We start from the raw sequence: 22,427 nt of genomic DNA, 5'->3' as shown, positions 1-22,427 counted from the left end.
GTCTTCGTTTATAAAAATACACATGCTCGTGTAAACGGGGTCTCAGACATTACCACAAAGTAATGAAATACGTGTGGCAGGGCATCTTTAAAGATTTCAACCGACCTGTTTACATGAACACTAAATAATCTAATTGGCATTTAATCTGCGTTTACATGGAACAAGCATTTAATCATTTAGAAGCTTCTACCCAGATAGCAAAATCAGATTGGCAGATGGCCGCTGGTGGTATGCCGCCGGTGGCGTGCCACTTGTGGTCCGCCGTTGGACCACCATCTCTTTAAATTTAACTTGTCACAAATATTAAAAAAAGTTAATGCAATTATTTGTGGGGTATAACTGAACAAATTAAAAAGATTTTAGACCAACAGTGGAAAAATATGGGCAATTGGTCTGCAACCCGCCAGAGAACCGATGAACAAAATGCCAGCGGTCCGCCAGCCTCTTGCTATCTGGGTAGTTGTATTCTTGCCATGGAAACTCATTTGTTTAGTTAAATTGACCAGTGCTTCGTTTGAGAAGATGTAACCAGTAATGTAAAACGAAGGTGTAGTAGATGTTAGGGGATTTTGAATTAGCATGTTTCACAAATTTTGGAAAAGCAAGACCTTCGTCGACATCAACAGACGTTAGCATGATCAACTACTACCTCTCCACTCCAAGCCTACATGTTACGAGTTCAACTGTTTTTTTTAAGCCTATATATCTCAGAAAATAATGTAGATACAAGCTTAAACCTTTGCACAGTAGTTGTTGGGTAATATTTAGCATTATTGACAAAGTATGACGCAAATCCAAGATGGTCAGGCGGGAGGCATCTGTTGATTTGGCACGAATGACCCTGGTAACAGTTAAACCCAGACGGCACATAAATCTTACCGATGTCGGGCCGATGAATGCGGTAACAGTCTAGAACAGGGGTCCCCAACCTTTTATGTACCATGGACCGGTTTGTTTCCTTTTTTTTTTTTTCACGGTAAAAACACCTAATCTTTTGCTTTTTAATTTTTAATTAGGTGGCCCTATACATGAAATAAGTGGTAATGGGATGGGTTGACATGCCCCCTTAAGACCAACATACATAAAAAAGATTGACCTCCTAGGCCCTACGGTTCTCGAGATATTCACAGAAAACTGTCTCCGGCCACCTACAGGCCAGTTGGTGTATAGTAACATAAATTAATTTATTGTGTGGCCCCCCATGAACGGAATTCCACGAAACTTGGCGTGCATACAGAGGGTGTCATAATGATCCTACACTTCCAATTTCGTGCAGTTTTGACTATGTTAGGTCACAGATACCTGTGATTACAACACCTCATTTTTACTTTTTTGTGTTTAACTAGGTGGCGCTATACATGAAATGAGTGGTTATGGAATGGGTTGACATGGCCCTTTGAGATCAACATACAAAAAAAAAATGGTCCTCCTAAACCCTACGGTTCTCGAGATATTCACAGAAAACTGTGTCTGCCCTACCCTCCTGTCGGGGTGTCCAGTCCAGCGGGGGGGCTACAGATCAAAACGAAAAACGATGGTTCCATGCTATCCATGTGGGCTTACATGCCCACCAAGTTTCGTGTACCCCGGTCTTTCAGTGTCCTGGGAATCATTGACGGAAATTTGGGCATGCGAAAAAGAAAAAAAAAAAAAAAAATCTGACTAAACCTATATGACCGCCGCTTCGCTGCGCGGCGGTCATAATTAGTGGGAGCCCTGTGCTTGTTTCCCTGCAACAAGAAGGTTCCATCTGGGGGTGATGGAAAACAGTGACACCCTCAGTGTGTTTGAAATGTCCAGTCGATTGCGCAATTTGGTCTTAGTTTCAGTCATTGCCGAAAACCCGGCCTCGCATAGATACGTGGTGGGAAATGGTAGCAACGTTTTCAGCGCTTTTACGGCTATCTCGGGATATTCTGCTTTGGTTTTGATCCAAAAACATTATAATGTAGGGTCTGGGCACTCACCATTCGCAGTGCTCAGTCCGAGGGTCGGGATAATCAGTTGTCTTTCAAATTCCCTCTGCACGCAATAGGATATTTGTTTTCAAGTAGCAGGGAATTCAAGCCAGACTGTTGCAACTCTGCCATCAATCATTATGTTAAGCCCAACAAACGACACGATTTCAATGCCAGATTTAGTTTCGATTTCTAGAGCTCACAAGTCAACGGAGAGTTGCTAGACTAGCCCTGGCAGCAAATGTCGCTAGGGGCGCGTCTAGATTTCTAGGCTACGCCAGAGAGGTTTCCTTATACACACTCTTAAGACCACCGTCATTTGCAATTTCGATCAACTGCTCTTCCTCCTGCGCTGACAAGTTAGGACTATTCAATATTGACAAATGGGTTGCGGACCCACTCATTGGTTTGCCATGGATCTTTGGAGGATGGGAAGTAACGCTCAAACTCATTTGAAAGCGCAACAAGGTGATCGCGCACCAGCTGCGAGAGAAAGGGCCTTGCCTCAGTAGTCTCTCCCAAAACCCCCACTACTGTTTGGAACATATCAAATACACCCCGGTCCACTCGTCGTCCCCACAAATCAAGCTTGGCTTTAAATTCAGCGACTTTATCTGCCAGTTTAAAGACAGTCGTCATTCTCCCCTGGAGTGACAGGTTGAGGTCATTAAGCAACCCGAATATGTCACACAGGTAAGCGAGTTTTGACACCCAGTCTTCATCACTAAAATGTGCAGCTAACGGTGACTTTTTTTCTGTAAGAAATCTCTGCAGCGGCTCTCGCAACTCAAACACTCTGGCCAGTGACCTGCTAAAGATGCTTGTTTTTTGTTGCTCATTCTAGCAGTTTAGCTAACTTCTTGTGACACTACCTTTCGCTAAGGTGAAGTGAGCTGACCTGAGGCTGCGCAGCGCTGAAGGCAATATGTAAAAGTGTTAAAGGCGGGACAGACAGACGTAAGAAAATAGACCTTGCAAAATGCAAACATGCGTGTACTCAAACAACTGCATATAGGCCTATGTCATGTAAAAACGTGAAATTATTGCGAATTAAATTTAATTTAGTTTGCATGCTTTTTTTTTTTAAACTCATGTCGTAGGCTACAGCCCGGTTAGGAATGTTGGGCCGCGGCCCGGTGGTTGGGGACCGCTGGTCTAGAAGACATCGTCTAGGAAGCGTTTGCTCATTGGCAAAACATCGCCGGGATGTCAGCAAATAATCGAAAACGACAATGAGCCAATGTTTCAACGACTCATCTAAGCTATGCCCACCCCTGGCTTATACGACCTTTATTTATTTAGGTCGGAACTTGAGATTACATATTTTACACTAGGCTATAAATTAATTAGATCTATAAAGACACAAGAAAGATGCCAGAAATATTTTCATTTCATTTTATTGAATGTTTAAAAAAGTCTGAATGATGAAGAAATGCTGTTAGAAAATGTTCCCCCCAAAATCAGGTTCTTCTCCTGCAAGAGACAAAAACAAGGTCAACAGAACAGCTATAATGTCATAAAAGTTGTGTGGCTCCTTTAAGACCCAATCCACTGGTGTGAGTTCTGGAGCCATCCAACTTTATCTAACTCTATACTATCCTACATCATCTGATTTTAATATTATGTTTAGGCTACAGTATATTTAACATTTATTTTCTATTTGGCCTGTTATGAAATTATGCATTGACCAATATAGGCACACTTTTTAAGACACTTAAATACATGCATGCTTAGCATTTTGTGAAAACAAATCATTATGGCTACATCGACAAACTCTTAGCCATGAGCTATATATCCTCTGATTTTAATATTTACACATATGTAGGTATTTAAGCACAGCTCAGTTTTAAGACACTTAAAGCCCAAAATTGCTACCATTTCAAAACCGGATTACTCTGGAACGGCTTATTGTACAGGGGATTGCATTACACCTTTGTGTTCGGTAAAGTCTGCTGTTTATTCTGGTTTACGGTTTGTCATGTGTGGAACGAAAAGTTTGTGAGATATTCCTCCTACAGGAATTGAAATGAGCGCAGAGCTATAGTAGCCTAATATGATTATTTCTTGAAAGTTAATTTATTTTTCTCGCGAACCGTTTATCGCAGCAAATAGCGGCTATAGCACCTTATAAAAGATGAGAAAAGGTTATTTTTATGTGATATCTGTGAGGCTACTTCGCGAGTAGTTCCTAGTGAAGAATGGGCGGCCACACTTTATGTCGGTCTGCCTCATGTCTAAAGCAGCATGTTCCGTGAAGGTGCCGCGGACCAGATTAAAATAGCCTAGTCAGCGAATCAACAATCAGAGAAAACTGCGCTGAGAACGTTGTAGGCGGATATTACACCTACCTGCTGTTGGTCTAGACATATGTATGCCTTAAACTCGTATCCTGTCATTTAGAAACAATGCTGTGGTCTAGTCTAGTCATTAACAAAAAATGAACGGATTGCAAAAAAAAAAGAATGGATTTGGCGTGACATTTCTTGAGTGTGCGTGAGAGCGTGAGATTGGTACTGAAAGCGTGAGTGTCACGCCAGATGCGTGAGAGTTGGCAACCCTGCGTTTGCTTTGGGAACTTTGGCTGGTGCATTTCCTCTGTGCAAAGGCGTTATGATGACACGAGCAGGTTAGCTCAGCCAAGACAGTAACGTTAGCTAATAGCCTACTTCAACTCCTCTCCATACAAAAACGACAGCCTTTCCTGGGTTGTCTCGCGGTCAAATAATAACTTGCTATTCTTACACCCAAGCATATTACTGTCCTTGTACCTACCGGTAATCATGGATGCTGTAGTGTTAACATTTCGCCATAGCCGCTAGCTAGGTTTAAAATATTTCCAGTGTTAGCTCAACTAGCTAACGTGAATTAGTTCACAACGAAGTTGTAATTACCCCAAAACAGCTCTTTATAAAGTAATTTACACCAAGTTATGGTTTAGCCTAGCAGGCAAATATATAAACAGTCATACAATTGACACAATGCTTACTTTCTGACAATTTACATGAGTGAATTTACCAACCTGAAAATCGGAGGCTGATCTGACGTGCCTGGCTGCCTGCTACACACACGAAGAAAAGGACAGATAGAGTGGGATCTTCTTTGGGTAGTGGGGACGATCAAAAGCCAACATACAGGGAAGCTGGGGTAAAAAAAAACAGATAGCGGGATGGGTAGTGGGAACGATCAAAAGCCAACAAAGCGACTTCAGGCCGATACCCCTGAGAAATTATTATATGGGAGGATTCCATGCTGATCTGAAACCGACATCGGGCAGATTCATGTGTGCTGTCTGGGAAGGAGAAGTTTGGTGAGATATTGACATCAGATACCAAAGCAACTGGAATCCATGCATTTCCACGGAATTATTTTTGGAATCTGATCCCTTATCATACCTGTTCATTCATACTCGTCGCTCGACTTATCGTGTTGTTTCATAATCTCACAAAAATCATTGCATATTGCTAATAATATAGTGGATTATGTACGGTCCATGGTATTGAGAAAGGTGGAACATGTATCAATGCGTGTTAAGTTCAGCATAAAATATCATTTCCCCTGTAATTTTGAGGGGTAATATGTCCTCATATTTTGAAAACATGCGATTATGGGTGTAGTGTACACATGGAAAAATACCAACTTTTGTGAAATACTTACAGCCAGCAAATTTTCATCCAGAATAATGGAAGTCATGTAGTCGACTATATTAGAGGTTTTAACTTGAAATGTTATGTAATGTAAATGTAAACTTAAACTGATTGATTGAACTGATTTTTTATTTATTTTTTCATTTCATTGCATCATTTACAACAAATATGTTCTTTGTTGAAGGGGTAGGTATAGAATGGAGACTGCTGGGAAAATTCAGTATTGTAACGTTTTACGGTTCAGAGTCAGAGCTTTGTTCAACGCAAGCTTTATTTGTCAGGAAACGCCAACTCACGCACGTATTCCCCCTGCGGGGCCCGACTGGCCTTGCTGGCCGCGCGGCTCCCACACTGCTGCCGCTGAGTTCGCCGCACTCGTCCGTCGCCGGCCCGAACTCCTTCGATGCGAGGCCCGAGTATCCGCTCCCAAACTCGTCCTCAAGGTCGTGGAGCTCCAGCAGTCGTTCTTCCTCTCCAGTGCAGAGGTCGCCCGGGGTCTCCTGTGCTGAGCGGAGCCATGCCTTGATTACCGCGCCCCGTCTCCTCTCCCTCCTCCGGTGAGCCTTGGTGCGCAGCTTTGGAGCCCTTACAAGGGCTGGTTGCTGCGGGAGCTCGAACAGCCCCCGCCCCGGGGACAGGGGCAGCTCCTGTGCCGACGTTACAGTATAAATAGCATACATTATCATTTTGGATGTTTTTGATAAGGCAGACTTTTACCAGAAACATGTTGTCCCCTGTTGTTAATTTGACAGTCCACCTTTCACATTACATTTCCCCATATTGCGCATGAACTCCCATGAGAACAACTATAGGGCCCACAAAATGCTCCCTTTTCAGTGTAATGTCTGCATCAGCATCCAATTTGGTAGCTGAACTAGAGGAAACTCAGGTTTTCTAATGAGTGGTTCTCATATGGGAACGCTGTAAAAGAGTCAGCGATGAGACAGCCATGCCTCTTCACCTCATCTGCCAGGTGGACCAGACAGTGGATATTGTACACAATCTGGTCTGTCCCATTACAGCTCCCCAAAATGGTTTACAAAAGATTTTAGTAGTTGTCCAGCATAGTCGGCAAGGTTTAGGTGGTCAGGGCTTAACAAAATCGATATAGCAGTAGGAGCATGAAATTGTAGTACATGTTCCGGTCCAGGAATCCCGCCACCACCACAGGGTCAGTGTACAGTAAGAACTTATCAGAATTCAGACGCCTTCCAACGGTCCAACTTCCTAAGCGACCGTGGTCTCCTGGCAAACTCAATTGTTAACAGACCACGGAGCCAGGAGCAGATTCCTTACGATGCCCAAACACACTAGATGCATATAATCCAAGGGATACCATGCCAACCTTGACATTTTAAATGGATGTGGCCCCTCATGGTGGTGTAGTTCATCAACCATCAGGTTGAATGAGATGTCAGTTCTCTAGGGGCGAGTGCCAAAGGCTGTTGGTGCTCTGGCCGACCGTGGCAGCCTGCACAGCATCCTGCTGCTGGTCAGTGACGGCCATTGCCTCTGCAATGGCCTGAGAGCCCTGGTTCAGGTGCCGGGAAATTATGGACCGCACAACCAAAGCTGTGAGGTCCTCTGGCAGAGCAAGGAAACTTCCTTGGGGCTCAGGTTCCAGGAGCCACGCCATCGCACAGGAGGACCCCTGGAGTGCCTCCCTCAATGTCCTGAAATCATCCTCTGTTGGCTCTCGACTTAGAGGGTTAAAATCATCATGTGGGTAGAGCTCCTTCACCGAATGCTGCTCCTTTGCAGCTTTCCATGAGCATTCCACGTCGGTACGGCTGAAATTCCGGTAGGCGAAGAGGGCCAGTGCTGCACCATGACTGCACTTTGCTGCACCACGGGGACACTCACAGGTGGTGCTGGTGATCCCTCCATCCTCTCCCAGATTGACCTGATAATAGACAGTTAATAAAAATGTTATGGTGGTATGAATTGGTTTGTCCATGTGTTGATTATAACATCATAATTTGTCCATCATTTTTTATTCAGAAATGTGAGTTGTTTAGCTAACTGCATTTATGTGGGTGGAACAACAGCCTTAAGTAAGACAAACTATGTAGGCAAAGTCACTAGGTAAGAATAATAAGGAATTGCACTTATTAAATAAGAATGAGTAATATAATGTGTGTGAGGTAAGAAGGTCTCTGAACAAAAGGTCTGTCAGGCTGTGTAGGGTCAAAGACAAAGGCTTTATGACCTGAGTTTTGGAACTCATTCTCATAATTCTATTACTCATTCTTATTTACGTGCAATTCCTTATTATGTTTCGGAGGCGGGACTTATTCCGGACAGGTCTATTATGGACCTTTGTTTTATTTCTCACAATGGCTCGTGCAGGGGCATCACAGACTACTGTGTGAAGCTCAATTTTAAGGTTCTTATCTCCAAAGCAAAACCCAGCTTCTAGCTTCTGTAGTTCATTGACAAAATCAGATAGGAACTCTGTGGCCGAACTAGTTTTTTTTTTCAATGACCTGCCTGTACTCCTCTATTACTCCTTTCATCCTGCCCTGCTTCCACTGATTTAATGTCCTTGTCTTATCCTTTGCCTGCCTCTCTCGCTGTGTCTGATGATCTCTTTCTGTCGTTCTCGCCTTTGCCATTGCAATCTGAAATAGAGTACCGAAGTCTGACGTAGCGTTTCCATGACGGCAGAATCATTGGATCTAAACAAACTTTCGAAGTGGCTTAAATAGCATTGAATGTAGACATGTGGCACCATTTCTAGCTAATAAATTGTTTTAAATGTATGCTATAGCCATTTAAACATGCTTTTACCTGCTAGGCAGTAGGTTACCCACATAATACGGATTCCCTGGCAGGTGTAAAATAAAGAAACAAAATTCCAGTGGATATTTCACGTCTTCTCAAAGACTGGCGGCTGTTAAGAGTGACGTTTTTTGCTTAAAAAATAAAGCCAAAATACGTCCGTGTATTTAAAGGAAAATTCCGGTATTTAGCACTTTGAGTCCCTTTTCTGGTTTGTTTTGGATGAACTAGAGTGGTGGACACCGAAATTTTGACGATTGGTCCTGTCTCGACTTTTCTGACTCGTTTTGAATCGCTTTTGACTTCTCAGTGTGGCTGCAAACAGACATACTGTAGGCTACTCAAACATGTCCTAAAACTACCCTTAACGTTCATTTTCAAAACTGTGCAACTCACCGAGTGGTTAGTGGTGTTCGTTGATTATTAAAAGCAAATATATCTGTGCAATGTATGATTTCCAACCGTCTTATTTGCTATTGTGGAACTATTCACAACCGCTCAATATTTGAACCTGAAGCATAGACGGTGGCGCAGTATATCAACGTGCAATGAGTCTTCCAACAGAAATCAATGGGATTTTACAAAATGGCGAATAAAACACGACAGAAACTGTATTACGATACGCTACTTGTTTTGGAACATCAACGAACACCACTAACCACTCGGTGAGTCAGGTCAGGTATACCTCCGTCCACTGAACGCATATTTATAAAAAATTCTGTTCAAGATGCTGACGCTGCAGCACATTATTCAGAGCGTGCAGGGGGATTGGATGGCCATAATAGACCTGAAAAGTGCATATTTCCATGTTCCGATTCACCCTCGGTACAGGAAGTATCTGCGCTTTGCGTTCGAGGGCAGAGTTTGGGAGTTCTCTGTCTTGTGCTTCGAGCTAGTGCTATCACGCCGCACTTTCACCAAAGTCGTTCATGAAACGTTAGCCCCTCTCAGGAGGCGGGGTGTTAACATGTTAAATTATCTTGACAACTTGGATCTGCTGGCAGAGACTCCAGGACCCTCAAGAACCTCTCTGTTGGAGCCCCGCTGGGGAGGGTAGCCCACAGGCATGTGCTGACTACGGATGCCTCCCTACTGGGCTGGGGAGCATTGTGCGAGGGGCGATCGGTCAGAGGGACATGGAGCAAGCAGCTGCATCGACTGCACATAAATGTGTTGGAACTTTTAACAGTGCAACTGGCGCATAAGTGCGGTAGCCTATATCAATCACCAAGGCGGCATTCGCTCCCCGCAGCTATGCCACCTCCTCTCAGTCCGCGCAGATCATGTTCCGGGAGAACAGAACAGGACATCGGATATATGACCCCTTTGGGACCTAGCCTTGGTGCTGAAAGATCTTGTGCCGTTTGAGCCAATAGCGCAGGCCCAGCTGAAGTGGCTGTCCTACGCTTACAAGGCGCCTACTAACACTGACCTCAGTTAAACGAGTAAGTGACCTCACCACGCTATTGGTTAGCCCTGCCTGCCTACAGTTTGCAGTAAATGACTCAAAAGTTTTTCTCCACCCCAACCCTTTTTATCAGCCGAAGATCCTGTCCTCTTCAGCAAGATCAAGGATAATCGAGCTGTACACTTTTTGTCCCGATACCCAGCGGGAAGTAACCTGACTCTCGCCAGATGAATTTCGTTCCGCCTAGCTCCACTCATCCATTTGGGATCAATCCATTGGAGTGTTGCTTCAGAAGGCTGGGCCTAATCAAAAAATGCTTGCATATGATTGAATAAGCCACTTGTCCGTCATCTATTGACGTGCTACTTCAACCACTCACATCAAAGCCAACCCGTGACGCTGATAAGTCTCACAGTTGCTTCTACACTATGTCACATCTATGAAACTCCCGCCCTGCGTCCTGATTGGCTCTACCATACAATCTCGTGCTGAAATCACTCTCAATGGAAGAGGTCCCAGATGGATGTGAGTGAAGCTAGGCGGAGCTAAGCGGGCGAGAGCCAGGTTAAGCGGGAAGAGCCATGACTTGTGAACTTGTGTCCGGTCATGGCCTTGAGGACCTACCTAGAGAAAAGAGGCTCTCCCATTGGATCGCGGAAGCCATCGCAGCAGCCTGGAAGGGAGCCGCGCTTGAAGATATCTGCAGGGCCGCCAGCTGGAAGACTGGGGATACATTTGCGCGTTACTACAGCTTGATCACTGCAAGCACGTCTGTCGCCTGCTCTGTGTTATCGTGGCATGCGATCGTGGTACAGTTACGTAGCCTCAAAGGTGTGGCGTGAGAGGCCAGGGCATATCTGTCCCCGACCCTACGGCTATTGCGACTGGTGATAGGGTGCCTAAGGCGAGCTATGAACATAACCACGGTTCTCTGAAGGAAAACACAAGGCATTAACCCTTCATGGCCATCTAGTCTTGGGGCGCGTTACTTGTTTTTTGAAATCGCTTCAGAATAACTAGAGTGATTTCTATTGGCCGCGCCGGCTAATATATAGCCAAGCCGTTTCGTGCCAATAGAACCTTAGCAGGCCCTGTTAGAGGACTTCAGTGGTGATCACATGAACGAGGAGTGTATTCCCATTGGTTAACGCCTTGTGTTCTTCAGAAAACCGTGGTTATGTTCATAACCTCTCCGTTCTTTCTCGTGAAGTGCTCCAAAGAGTAGCCACGTTTTCTTATGCAGTCAGAATCCTCCATGAAAACTTAATTTACGTTTTTGCTTTGGACAATATTTGTCTGTAAGTATCTGTGATGTGTTAGTACACCAAACTCTGTTAAGCAAACTGAAAATAACGCCAATTTAATAGTTAGTGATGTGTTTGGTCAATATTTTTTTTATGAGAAATGTATGTATTTTTCTTTATTTCTGTTTGTGCAGTTTTACAACCAATCGCAATCTCCTGTTTTGCTGGAAACTTCAGTAAAAGGAACGAACAAAGCACTCCTTGTGGATTATTGAAGTTCCATCACATTATTGAGACCAGTAAACTGTCTAGTCCTGCAAACGAGCGCAGCAAGAGGGCAGCATAACAGTAGTACCTGCCATCCTCTGCCAACAAGATGCAGTAGAGCTTCAGATGCCACCAGCAAAAGCAGTTGGCCTACTTTCTGCAGTGTTCAATATGTGAGTTAGAAACCCTTTAAACAACACATTGGCACTCTGTTGTCAAGGAGTATATTAATAGAGATATTCATGCAATGAAATCATGGGTTTCATTTGAAACATAAAGTATTGAGCATGAATTAGAACCCCCCCCTTAAGGCCGCCAATGTGACACCAATTTGACCTTAGGCTAAATAAAAGTTATTTTAACATTTTCTTAAATCAACTGTTACACACAAGAAGCTAATGTTATCCTTAGCTCATGTTCAAGTCAAGTCAAGTCAAGTCAAGTGCTTTTATTTGTCACATACATTTTACATGTAGTGAAATGTAAAAGGGTCCTTTGCTCTGCATTTAAATAAAAGAACATGACGCGAAAATATACACAGTAAATAAAAGCAATATATAGATAAATAAATAAATGCAAGTTAAAAACATATCGTCTTTGGGAGAAGAAAAACGTATTTAAAATGCGCTGAGTTGAGTAGTCTCACTGCCTGTGGATAAAAACTCAATCTCAGTCTCTCAGTCCTTGTTTTGAGACCACGCAGCCGCCTGCCCGATTTAAGCAGGGAAAAGAGACTGGAGTTGGGGTGAGAGGAGTCTTGCATGATCTTCTTCGCCCTTGCCCCCACCCTCATGGTATATATGTCATTTAGGCTTGTGAGGGGGGCTTTTATGGTCCGCTCCGCAGAGCGCACCACTTTCTGCAGGACCTCCCCCTCCCGTGCTGTGCAGTTACCTTACCAGGCAGTGATGCAGCCTGTGAGAATGCTCTCCACCGCTGAGGAGTAGAAAGTCTTCAAGATGGAGGGAGAGACCTTGAACTTCCTCAGTCGGCGGAGAAAGTACAACCGCTGCCTGGACTTCCCTGTCAGGTGTTGAGTGTGCAGTGACCAGGAGAGGTCCTCAGTAAGATGTACCCCCAGGTACTTAAAACTAGAAACCCTCTCCACAGGCTCCCCACTGATGCTAACTGGGATGTATTTGTTGCTGGACACCTTCCTGAAGTCCACCACCATTTCCTTAGTCTTCCTGACGTTCAGGGCCAGGTTATTGGACTGGCACCATAGTGCTAGGTCATCCACCTCCTTCAGGTAGGCCTGTTCGTTGTTATTTGAAATGAGACCCAGCACCACGTGTCATCATCAAACTTACCACATGAGATTAAGGTTAACGTTAGCTGCTAGGTAGCTAGTTAGGTAAATAGCAGCTAACTTATCAAGCAAAATCTGCATTGTTACTAGCAACATACCTTACAGTCTAACTTAAGTTCTCTCTACAGCCGTTAGGTTAGAAGAGTCTAATTTAACTTACCTTACCTTACATGACTTCTGAAAGAAAGTTAACTTACAGCTAATTTGGCTAAAAAGTTTGCGTTAGCTACAATGCTAAAGTTATCTTTGCTTGTTTCAGCAGAACTCTTCACCTACATGTCACATATAGTATCACAAAACATTTGTGAATATTTAAAGTTTAAAATATTAGCACAAAAATAGTAATTAAAAAAAAAAAGCAAATACATTACCTTTCTTATCTAGAAACATCCACCCAACTATATCTGGACTGGGAGACTAATGTTAAAGATGCCCTGCCACACGTATTTCATTACTCTGTGGTGATGTCTGTTCTGCCATGGACTCTGTTACATTTTTTGTGGAAAACATGCCTTGGTTACCTTGTTTCAAGCCATTCTAGCATGGTATTGAAAGCCTGTATGAAGGCGCTCGATTTGCGCCAGTTCTCATTAATATTCAATGAGCTAAGCTGCTTGAATCATTGGCTAACAGCTAGTAGGTTTCGTCCATAACATGACAGCCGTTATCAACTAATTTTAGCTTCATGGCATGAACTTAGATTGGCTAGCGAGTGCTAGCATTGTCCAAATGTGCATAAATAAAACCTGCTAGGCTAGCGAATGCATTAAACCTGTATAACATAACACTTTCTTGAGCTGACAATAACGTTTTAGTTAGGACTGCACTGGTCGTAGACTGCCGCCATAGATATATACACTAGATGTCACCTTGACTACTGCTGTTCATTGGAACGAATGCGTCAATCGAGACGCCATCTTGCTTCAGTGATCCACTCCTCTATAATGCATTAGCGTCAATCTGGGCAAAGATCTAGCGAAAATAAAATCACCATAAATCGTCAAAATCTCAAGCAATTATCTAGTTTTTTGGGTTGTTCCAACTGACAGGCATGTATTTATGGTTGAGTCTAGAGAAAACTAAGCTTAAGACGATAATAAAGATACATTTTACCCGTCTAGCCCCATAGACTCCCATTCATTCTGCACTAGCTAGCGGCGGCCCCTAGAGGAACAATGAGTAAACTGCAACCAGGTTCGATACAATGAAAGTAAACAGGCTCTTTGTAGACAGGCTCTGGTTGAGGCCACATACCCCTCGTCTCGTTTACTCATGTAAGTTGTAATCTCACCAGAAGTTGCTGTAGATCTGTAGAACATTTACCTCTGCTACTACATAGGCTACGCCAGTCGTTACTTTTATAATCATGGGTCAGTGCCATAGGCAAACGAGATGTAGCTGAATTCATAAATGACAAAGCCATGAGAAAGGTGATTTTCTTACGTTTCAACAACAAAGAAGCCGATCTGCCATCATTGTGAGAAGTTCCCAAATTTGTCGCTAATCGCTAAAAAGGTTTTCTATCGCTGGGGATGGCCAAACGTCGCTAAATAGGTAACGCTGACAATACAGGAGAACTAGTTTAGCGCTTCAGATCCCTGTACAAAGATGGCGGCGGTGTTGACGCATGCTGAGAAGCAGAAGGCGACATCTAGTGTATATATCTATGGACTGCCGCGATGGTAGCTGTTATCAACTAATAGCATGAACGTAGCTTGGCTAGCGAGTGCTAGCATTGTCCAAATGTGCTTAAATAAAACCTGCTAGGCTAGCGAGTTCATTACACCTGTATAACATAGCACTTCCTTGAGTTGACAATAACGTTTTACTTACGGGCACTGGTCGTAGACTGCTGCGATGGTAGCCTACTGCTCCAGGCTTCAACAGCAACCTTTTTGCAGAGCCTGTAGCATTGTTCCAAAAAATAAACTGAAGCCATTTGATCCTCAAGTCTGGGTTCTTGGGCAAAATGCATTGTTGAAGTTTTATTCGTGCATAGCGCACAAGTCTGTTGACATTCAGCCATCCTTGCATAGGCCTACGAAAACTGTCACAGAGCTAAACTAATTTTGTGGGCATGGTCTCAGCTGAGCTCATCAATTCCACGTCAATCTGAAGAGCTTTTGCAATTGGCCTAATTTCTCTGACAGCAGAGGTAGCTGTTTATTTTCACATTCACGACATGGCACAAACACATATGGACCTAACATGTTCAAAAAAATACAAGTAAAAACGGTTTTGTGTGGCAGGGCACCTTTAATCCTATAAGAAATCCTATCAATCTTGATTGAAATCCTAATCCTACTGGAAAAACTAGCCTGGGAATACCCATACGAACCTTTAGCAAATTAAGAAGGGTCTGATGTCAATGAGGGTAGGACAAAACCAGTAGGCCTAACAGTTGAGAATCCTATAGGACTGTGACAGAGAAAATACAAATCCCATTGGAATGTTGGAATAACATAATCCTGTAAAATCAATGTTTTTCTTTTATTTTTTAATTATAAGCCTATTTCTTACCAACATTTAATTTTGGAACACCTAAACAAGAATTAAAGCACAAGACAAAAATATTAGGCCTACCTATAGGCTACCAATAGTGTATTGATAGCCACTTCATCAGCTAGTCCTACATTGACATGACTTTGTGTTCTCCAAATAGGCCTACTGACAATCCAATGTTTTACAGAACAGTGTAAGTTTTGTTATTGTTCCATTGACACATTTTGTTATTTTTGTATTCATTTATTTTTAAATAGTATTATATACTTGGTTCTTTGACTGGGAGGACTGCACCACCATTTTAATTTATTTACTTTGAAAATAAATGTGAATCTCTAAGTATTGGAACACAAATGAATCACTCTTTTAAACAACAGTACAAGTTCAAATGGGATACAGAGATGATAAGATATTTAGGTATTTTCATTAGTAAAGATTTGGGACACTTGTATTGCACACTTGAAAGGAAGACAAGGCAGGATTTAAATAGGTGGAAATTAATACCAGACCAGTATAGTAGAGTAGAAACGATTAAAATAATGCTACTCCCTCAACTTCTTTTCTTATTCCAAGCCATACCTCTCCGATTAGCAGAAACCTTCTTTAACTCGTGGAACAAAATGTTTGCAATTTTATTTGGAATAAACACAGAGTTAATTTTAAATTATTAACTCGACCGAAAGACGAAGGAGGGCTAGGCCTCCCAAATATACAAAATTATTAATATGCAATACAAATTCAAGTAATAATGAAGTGGATGAAAGGAGACCTAGAGAGAAAGTGGATTAATATGGAAAATGAGATAGCAATAGGATCAATAGAAACATTGCCTTTTTTAAAGAAAGAGAGACAAAAACAACACATTCTGTATAGGAAATACAGTTATGAACTGGAGACAACTGTGCAAAAGACTGCAAACACAGAGTGAGAGTGTACTGCTCAGAGAAATGATGCATGATCCGGATTTTATACCAGGTAGAAGTGATACGATTTTACAAGGTTGGGTTGGTAAGGGATTAGTTACATTTTCACAATTTCTTGATAAAAATATAATAAACACGTACAACACCATGGTTGCTAAGTACGATCTGGAGCAAAAACACTTTTTTAAATATTTACAGGTAAGAAGCTACATTTGTGTAAGAACTTCTCGCATCTAGTGTTGCGGGAATCTAGGGATTATATTGCAACCTAATAGCACTACGGTAGCCGTCGCACATCAAAAACATAACACCCAATTCACACCAAAGATCCACGTTGAGACGAAACCGTCGCAGAGGGAGTTAAGCGGTGTGAATTAAATGGTGCACGTCGTCGTTGCCAGCTGTTGCAAGCCGTCGCAAAGCATTTAACGTTACCATATCTAGTCGCAGCTCTTCTCGTTGTGAATCTACCTAGATGATGGTCCTAGTTCCGGACTCCTAAAAAGGTGTGTCAAATACGACGTAAACTTGGGTATCACAGCGTTCGCTATCTGCGGTTTGTCCATGGCGCTGATAACGCTACGTTCGCAAATGTACATACATCTGGCCCAGAGTGTTTCCCTGACGGGATGCAGTGGGTGTCTGGGACAGGATTGTTCGGTCCTGCTGGTGCGGATGCAGTCCCTGTGCTTCCGTCTGGAGCAGAGCCAGAGTCATGTCACCGGCTGCCATGGTCCCTGGAGGAGACCAAGGAGCACCTACACTTCCTCATGCTGCTGTACCAGGTACCCCAGGTGAGGCAGCGGTACACACACATGCAGTCATACAAGCACACTCAGGGCTGTATTTTGGGCTCCAGCGCAAGGCGTAAAGCTCGTTATTCACCCTCGCAAAACGTATTTTTTAAACATTGCGACTAGGGGTGTGGCAATTAACAACCTAGGGAGGGGCCTGGCTCACCTAAACCTAGTCAGAAGTCAATGGCGAGTTGTTCATATGCTATTTTAAGAAGTATAAGTATAGTAAGTATAGTATATATAGTTTTTGGATCCCGTGAGGGAAATTTGGTCTCTGCATTTAACCCAATCGGTGAATTAGTGAAACACAAACAGCACACAGTGAACACACACAGTGAGGTGAAGCACACACTAATCCCTGGCTGCCTGCTACAACAGCGGCGCTCGGGGAGCAGTGAGGGGTTAAGTGCCTTGCTCAAGGGCACTTCAGCCCTCTGGACTTGTAACCGGACGGTTGCCGGGGCTCGAACCGGCAACCGTCCGGTTACAAGTCCAGAGTGCTAACCAGTGGGCCACGGCTGCCCCAACAAAAGAACAGATACTACACTTGATCTTAGCCAAAAGGCCGAGAAGCGATGAGCGCATGTCAACAGTCATATTGGCAGGTGCACGCACCATCCTTCTATCATTCATGAACGCACACCAGCGCAAGTCCATGCAAAGCATTACAAATTGCACGATTACAATGGGAAACATAATTAGAATAAAGATATTAATACTGTACATCTCATGATGAGTAGTTATTCACCATCATTTGCAAATTGGTAATGACGGTTAAAAGTGATTAGGGGAGAGGCGAGAGACACGTATGGAGCACAGCTGAAGACACACTGTCACAAGATATAAGCAACTCCTCTGCAGGATAAATGTTGTTTTATTCAGTCATTTGAGCAATATTAGGGTAAGTGTTGCCAGCCTATGTTTTCGATGGTAACCCATTGTCAGTCAATAGTGAAAGTAACTGCATATAACTGTCTTCGTTGACTGACACCTTGGTGAAGTTAGTTTCACTTTGCCAATGAGTTCAAATAATAGACGAGTGCAAATGTGTGAAGGCTATGCTAGGTTTTAGTAATGCATGGTTTAAGAATGACTATTTCATACGGTCTCGCAAGCAGCCTCCTTCAAATGCGCCGTTGAATGCCAAAATACCGATGCATTTACTTGACATATCGCGCTTTGGCCGTTAAAGGGAATGCCAGATGTCATTCTCATTGGTTTAAAATGATGTTATGCCCCAAACACACCCATATGACTGATTAAAAAACCTAGGAACACCTTGTTGCGCCATGCGCTCCACTTTTGATAACGAAACCCCTCCCAATGTGAACTGGACATCCTACTAAATTTGAATAGACTTTTGACGAGTGACGATGCACTTTAGAATGTCATGATGGGGCCCTCAGAGTCATATCCTACTCCTAGCTATAGTCTCCTCTACAATGTAGCTTACATGTTAGGTTCAATGTGACCATTATTTCCCAACTATTAGCCAAGGTTTATAGCCTGACGAGCCAGACCCACATTAAAATGTAGGGTCTGGGCACTCACCGTTCGCAGTGCTCAGTCCGAGGGGCGGGATAATCGGTTGTCTTTCAAATTCCCTCTGCACGCAATAGGACAGCGCTGAGTCCCATGCGTTTTCCCACCAGCGGAGCTAGTTGGCTAGTTCAAACTTTTGCCATCTTAAAACAAGCTTAACTCGTGTCACACTGTTGGCCAACAGCAACATCCATCTTCTTTGTTTTCAAGTAGCAGGGAATTCAAGCCAAACCATTGCAACTCTTCCATCAATCATTATGTTAAGCCCGCCTAACGACTCTATACACGATTTGATTGGCCTGATAGAAGTTTAATTTTTCGAGCTCACAAGCCAACGGAGAGTTGCTAGACTAGCCCTGGAAGCAAATTTGCTGCCGCTAGGGTGCATCTAGATTTCTAGGCTACAAGGTTTATACATTGCTTTTGCAAAAATTCTTCAGCTATGAGATTAATACACAGGGGCAGTTAATATAGTATTAATATGTTTGTACTTGCATAAAACGCGGTTTATACACAATGCAGCTAATACGTCATGGGCTCATATACGTACCCATCTGGTCCTACAAGTCATTGGGTTGCAGAATTATATTTAAATTATATTTATTAGCAGCTTTTGTAGTTACTTTTTGGTCTTTTTAATTTCATCCACGTCCTCATCAGTGTTAACTCCATAAGGTTATATTCTCCATACTAGAGGTTGAATTTGTTTAAGGTGATGTTCAGTAATAGTTCAGCAACATTTTTACATACTGAACTTGAATCTTAACAGATAAAATGTACATTTTATAAAACAAATCAAAATATAGGGGGATCATACGTTCTCATCTTGTCCTTAGTGGTGCTAGAAGAATATTTGAAAAATTAATAGAGGAGAAACAGTGAAGATGACCAGAAGTCTGGCTTCTGGTTTTGGTTTTATTATTGATGATGGTCCTTGTCCTTGTCTGTCCCGTCTGCTGCTGTCCTACCACACAAAACCTCTTCCTAGGGACGGAGCGTTTGTGAATCTGTAGGGCACTCCAGAAACAGGCCTCTCGCTCCGCCTCCTCTTTCCTGTCTCCAGCGTCTGGCCTCCATGCTCTCCCTTTCTCTTCCTTTTCATTCGTCCTTCTGAGGCGAAACAAATTGGAGAAGCATTTTATTAAAATTTACTGCTGAACCATTTTGATGTTTTAAAAGTGAGCTCACTTTTTACATAGTTGATGTCTCTTTGTACACATTGTTGTCCAGGTCAGTTTTGCCGTGCTCGACTTCTTTTAGCTCATTTATTAGGAAACTTTGTAGTTCCTTCTTCCTTTTGTATTTCCTTTGAGCTTCATCCATGTCATCATCAACGTAAACTATCAAAGCCTCCAGTTCATTAGGATAGGATATATTCTGGGGTATCCATGGGCATAGTGTAGTTATAAGCCCAATTTTCCAGTCCTTTTTTGTTGTCCTCGATCGTCTTCAGCTCCTTTATGAGTAGCTTTTGTAGTTTCTTTTTGGTTTTATTTTTAGTCTCACCCACGTCCTCATCAATATTAACTCCCAAAGCCCTCAGTTCTCTTTTTAGTTCCACCAGTCCGTATCTTTTGACGCAACTCTTAATTTTATTGCCTTCATCCTGCCGTGCTGCCAGGCAGCAGGCTAAAAACCAGCAGAACCACATTTAAATCAGATCGTCAGAAATCACAGTTTGAATTTCAATATCAAAAAATCTGAACCCAGCCACGATGCTCTTGGGTGCTCCTTGTTGGTGCCCCCCCCATCCCAATCCTCCCCCCATCCCAATCCTCCCCCACCTTTCTTATGCAGCCCTTGCCACTTAATCTAAACCCCTCTTCTACTGCACTTTTTACCCCCCCCCCCCCCCCCCCCCCCCATAAATGCACAAATAGGCTGACACCAGACATAATTTCACTGCATTTCTTACATCCAGTAACTATATGCATGTGACAATAAACTTCCTTGTATCCAACATCTACACAAACTCAAGCAAAAGTGAACAAAAATTTCAGTTTACCCTGCTATGTTCTATGACATCATGATGTTGCCTAGCCTGAAGATAGGAATTTGGCCATTACAGAACCATCCTAACTCAAGAATTTCCTAACTTAGGATGGCACATACCCTGTCCTAAAGTCAATATAACTGCCAAAACTGGAGTTGTTGCCTAGCCTATGACAAGATGATAGACATGACTGTTAGGGACACCATAAAGCATATTTCACTAAATAAGTTAATTAAGTGAAAACTTAAAAATGTAGGCCTATAAGCTATGTGTTTTAAAACATTTATAACAAATAAATATTAATCATTATAGTCTAATATTCTATTATCACACAAACACACTCGCGCACACCCCGGGAAAACAGGAGATTCTGTTTTACAATCACTGGCTACAATAACACTGATACGCACAATGGAGAAGTTTGCCTCGAACGTCGACTTCCAGGCCGCGGTCCATCCCTCCAATGAGCATCGTCAAAACAAACGTCACTTAAAACGAAGGCCACTGGAACACCACGTCCTTGTTGAGATTTAATTATGACCGCATAAAATGCAAATCTATATTGTGTTATGCCTTTATGGGCTCTATTTTAACGGTCTGAAACGGAAGTGTCTTTGCGCAAAACGCAAGTGACTTTGTGGGCGGATCTTGGGCGCTGATGCTATTTTACCGGCGGGATATTTGACTGTTGCGCCCAACACAAATCTTAAATGGGGTGGTCTGAATTAGCTACATTAATCATGGGTGTGGTTTGGGCGTAACGTGCAATAAACCAATCAGGGCGTCATCTCACATTCCCTTTAACAACAGGCATGCTTGTTCCATAGCTGATTGCTATTATGGTGGCGTATTTGCCAGGCGCAGCCAGGAGCATTCACAGCGCTATAATTTTACTGTTCAGTTAGGAACGGTCAGCTGAAGGGTTCAGATGCAAAAGCCTCTAAATGTCACCTATGTCAAAAATGAGATAAAGATGGTGAGGGGATGCTCTCCACACATAGTATACGTTAATCAAATAATTTAATTTCTAAACCCACTAAATACCACTCTCTTCCTGGTCTGAAATATCGATTTATAGGCAAAAACCTATAGGAGCCTGAATTTAAATGCTCATTTAAAAGAAAAGTGGTCAGACGGATTTAGAGGGTTTTGCATCTGAACTCTTCAGCTATTGATTTTTCCTCTTGACAAAATGTAATACAGAATTGTCACAAAGACATACTTTCCGATGTTTTGGGATCACTCTCACTGAATCACGAGATTATGAATGCATGGTGATATTTTTGCTATGTACAATGTAATCTAACATTACCTCTCTATAGACAATGCATATCTTCTGTCAGTTAATCTTTTCTCTCCCGTGCTGCCGCTGGGGCATATGGCATCGGCATGCAATTCAACATCACGTCTCCTTAAGTCATCTAATATTTCCTAATTTATGTCATCAACACAACCGTGATTCGTGAAAATGTGTACGCTAGATTTATGCCTATTTTTTTCACATCTTAATGGACACCACACTGATTTCCCTCGAGTGGTAATATTTTCCCTCGAGTGGTAATATTTTTCTTTGAAATTATGTATGGTTTACCGAAATGGGAACTAGGTTGTATATATGAGTGGAGCGAAGTGTGCGTTGCGCAGCACAGGCGGCCTGTGAGAAACAGTTTCCAAGTTGACCTAACTTTCAACTCTGCACAGTATATCCCATTAACTGCATGACAGTAGGCTATTTACAATATTTTCTGTTAAGTAGAGTTTGTAAACACTTTATCATCAACTTAATGCACGCACAACATTCGTTTGAGCAGGAGAGAGAATAACAATGAATGGGTGCAGCAACTACAGAAATTGTTGCCATACTTGCTGCTTTCTTGTACTATTTGCTGGTTAACAGCACATAAAAGCTGATTTAAGCTAATTCACTAACTCAAGACTTTAAGGCCATCATGGATATAAAACGTTTCTTGAAAATAACAAAAGGATGGAGGGAACATAACAAAGCTTGGAGTTATTTCAGATGGGCTACAACAAGGTAGGCAAAATTGTGGTGCTTAAA

The 22,427-nt window shown here is 42.7% G+C and overlaps 1 pseudogene; it reads right to left on the bottom strand.

The window, feature by feature from the left end:
- Positions 1-17,230: 17,230 nt before the first annotated feature.
- LOC143122272 (U2 spliceosomal RNA) lies at positions 17,231-17,410 on the bottom strand (annotated as a pseudogene).
- Positions 17,411-22,427: the final 5,017 nt, after the last annotated feature.

Source organism: Alosa pseudoharengus, unplaced genomic scaffold, assembly GCF_046254945.1.
Source record: "Alosa pseudoharengus isolate Yale_2024_CS ecotype anadromous, Long Island Sound unplaced genomic scaffold, YU_APseudo_1.1 YU_APseudo_1.1_scf_13, whole genome shotgun sequence".
Taxonomy (NCBI): domain Eukaryota; kingdom Metazoa; phylum Chordata; class Actinopteri; order Clupeiformes; family Clupeidae; genus Alosa; species Alosa pseudoharengus.
Note: the sequence above shows the minus strand (reverse complement) of the source record. Positions and strands in the feature narration are given on the sequence as shown.